Source organism: Macaca thibetana, chromosome 4 (assembly GCF_024542745.1).
Source record: "Macaca thibetana thibetana isolate TM-01 chromosome 4, ASM2454274v1, whole genome shotgun sequence".
NCBI lineage: Eukaryota > Metazoa > Chordata > Mammalia > Primates > Cercopithecidae > Macaca > Macaca thibetana.
The window spans coordinates 115,354,394-115,357,857 of NC_065581.1; the positions used below are offsets into that span (position 1 = coordinate 115,354,394).

At 43.8% G+C, this 3,464-nt stretch overlaps 1 pseudogene across 1 annotated transcript; it reads left to right on the top strand.

The window, feature by feature from the left end:
- The first annotated feature begins 1,781 nt into the window (after positions 1-1,781).
- Positions 1,782-3,245, top strand: LOC126952511 (U2 small nuclear ribonucleoprotein B''-like; annotated as a pseudogene). Its single transcript, XR_007724918.1, has one exon. The product of XR_007724918.1 is annotated as a U2 small nuclear ribonucleoprotein B''-like (transcript).
- Positions 3,246-3,464: the final 219 nt, after the last annotated feature.

The following is a 3,464-nucleotide window of genomic DNA, read 5'->3' on the forward strand; positions in this document are numbered from 1 at the left end:
CTCCACCTCCCGGGTTCACACCATTCTCCTGCCTCAGCCTCCTGAGTAGCTGGGACTCCAGGCACCCGCCACCACGCCCGGCTAAGTTTTTTTTGTATCTTTAGTAGAGACGGAGTTTCACTGTGTTAGCTAGGATGATCTTGATCTCCTGACCTTGTGATCCACCCGCCTTGGCCTCCCAAAGTGCTGGGATTACAGGCGTGAACCACCACTCCTGGCCTAGAACTGGAACTCTTAACCGCTGAGGTATACCAAAGTTTATTATTATTATTTTGGCCCCAAAATTGGGTAACACTGATCCAATCAAAAGACTTCTTAGTTTTTGGATTACTGAATAAAACTCCTGAAAGTACAATTTCACATACATGTCACCCCCCTTCCCCCAACTGGGTCTCAAAGATAATATCAAAGCGAAATTCTGCATTAGCTTGCCTAGTCCTATTATGGCCTAGTAAATGTTTTTCTATTTTATTTAGAAGAACTTGTAATCTGGTTCCCACTCTTCTTTCTTTGCATGTTTTACAGAACACATCGTGCTTGCAGAGAGAGCAAACCATGCCTGTCTCTTGTGGAGCCCACAGTGCTGTGTGCTTAGTGCGGCAATTGGGCCAGGAATGAAAACAACTACACCATAGTAACAATCCGTCATTCTGTCCATCTGCTACCCAAGAGGGATCTTAAAATAGTTTCAATTCACCTTTAAAATCCACTGCTCTATGAAGGGCTTGTAACACTTGGCGGCCTTGGAAGCCTGCCTGAGAAACAGGACCGCTATTCGGACTACTGGTGTCCAGCTGTAAGCCTCCTTGGAGGGAAACAAGCCATCCATTCATTGGGCTGTTGTGAAATTTTCCTTCCCCACCAGCCCTCCCAGCCAAGAAGGAGAATACCTGGAGGAATGGCATTCTGGATTTTTGTTCTTCCTAATGTAGGGGCTGAGTTTTTATTTTCTTAATGGCCTACTCTTTTTTTCCTTCCTGTTTAACCCTCTTCTGCTCCAACTCCCCAACCCTACAACTTTCCCTTTCTTTTAACTTTTCTTTCTTCAGCTGAGAGATTGGGTGTGAGTTGAGACTTTACGGTCTAGAATTTCAAAATCGATTCATGGGGTAACTATCCCCAAACCAGCACACTTTTAATTAGGGTAGGAGTAATGAAATGGGAGACTCCCTGGACCCCTCTGTGGGACTTGCAACAGGGGTGTGGCTCGTTTGCTTGGCCACCACATGCTCAAATCCCTTACAGGAGGGGAGCATGCAGGTGAGCAGGAGACAGAGCCAGGGTGTGCGCCTTTGGGCTCTGGCCCCATGGCAATGTCTATGAGTATTACAATGCTCTTTTAGCCCTGCTGTCCGGGGATGGCTTAAGTGTTAAACAGCTCAGCGAAGAGTCAGGGTGACAGCCTTTTTGGGTCTCTGCACCCAGTGCATCCCAAATTTTGCCTTGCATCCAGGAAGAATGAGGTTACATGTACTTGAAGGATGGTGAATGCGGGGATCTTATTGGGTGATGGAGGTGGCTCTCAGTGGGATGGGAAGCTGGAGAGGGGATAGAGTGGGAAGATGATCTTCTCCTGGAGTTCAGTCATCCTGAAGCTGATCTCCTCTCCCAATGCCCCCAGCCGAACTCCTCTCAGATGCTTCCTCTCTTCTCTCATTCTCTGCCATGCTGCTCTGCTGCTCTGCCATACTTCTGCTCATGGAGCCTGGGGATTGGGATTTTTATAGGTATAGGATGGGGGTGTGGTGGGCCACGGTGGTCTTGGAAGAGGCAACATTTGGGGGCAAAAACAGGAATGCCTATTCCCATTTAAAGCCTCGGGTTTCCAGGCTTGAGGGTGGGGCCTTTGCTGGGGAACCGCCCTCTACTACCTAGTATTTCCTTGCCTCCTGTCCGTATCCGTAGTACGAGTAAAGTGAGACCTTCCTGGGCAAACCCTGACATCTGGTCCCTGGGGTTAACTCTGGCTCCACTGAGCAGCACCAAAGAGCATGGAGATGCTCAGCATGTGGCGGCTGCAGAGAGCATCATCACACTTTGTTGGCTCCTGGTTCTAGTGCCTAACTGTGTTCTAGATCTTGACAGGGCATAGCCAGTGGGGATTAAAACAGGACAGAAGATTGCCCTTCTTGCTATTTCCATTTTTTAAAAGGTTACATTCTCAGTATTCTAGTAGTCTAACCTATCATATCTCTAGGTGAATTTGAAAGTTAGATTGCAAAATTTCAATCTCACACATTTTTTTCCATTTTATTTTCATTTAGGCTGTGAAACCTAGCTTAAAATAAACTTACAGTAGTTTCTGTTTCTTATGGGAGACGACATAGGCCTTAGATTATTTACTGTCTCTTTCTGAAGAATTTAACTCAAACATGGGTATCAGACCAAATCATACAATTTATATCAACAATGTGAATGGCAAAATTAAAAAGGAAGAATTGAAGAGATCCCTATATGCCCTGTTTTCTTAGTTTGGTCATGTGGTGGACTTTGTGGCTTTAAGGACCATGAAGATGAAGGGCAGGCCTTTGTCATATTTAAGGAACTGGGCTCATCCACAAGTGCTTTGAGACAGTCACAAGGATTTCCATTTCATGGTAAACCAATGTGAATATATATGCAAAAACAGATTCGGATATAATATCTAAAATGTGCGGCACTTTTGCTGACAAAGAAAAGAAAAAGGGCAAAACTGTGGAATAGACTGCAACCACCACAAACAAAAGGCCTGGCTAGGGAACTCCAAATTCAGCTAATATCCAAGGAAATTCAACACCAAATCCTCAGGTCCTCGATTATCCTCCAAACTATATTTTATTCCTTAATAACTTACCAGAAGAGACTAATGAGATGATGTTATCCATGCTGTTTAATCAGTTCCCTGGCTTCAAGGAAGTATGTCTAGTACCAGGGAGGCATGACATTGCTTTTGTTGAATTTGAAAATGATGGTCAGGCTGGAGCTGCCAGGGATGCTTTGCAGGGATTTAAGATCACAACATCCCATGCTATGAAGATCACCTATGCCAAGAAATAACATTTGGGATAGTCATCTTTAAAGGACTTGGTGTTATTTATAGTGTTTGTTTGGCTAACATTTGGTTGGGTCATTGTAATAGAGATTACAGGGAGTGAAAGTGAAATTTTTGTGAAGGACTTAAATTATCTAGTGTTTCTTTAGCCTTGGTGAACTATGAAATACGAAGGCCTTAATTTTGTACAATAAACTTTTATTTGTATTCTGTGAAAAATAAATAAATAAACTTACAGCTACGTTTCATATGCATTCTTTGGGGATAATGCTATCAGGTCAAGAATACCTTACAGGTGTAATTGCATGTATTCTCACTTGTCGCCCACAGTAAAGCCATGAGGTAGGTGGCACAGTTGAATCATTTTTGAACATAGAACATGCCACTTTGATTTAAAATCAAATTATGGCAACTAGAGCTGAGCATGGTGGCT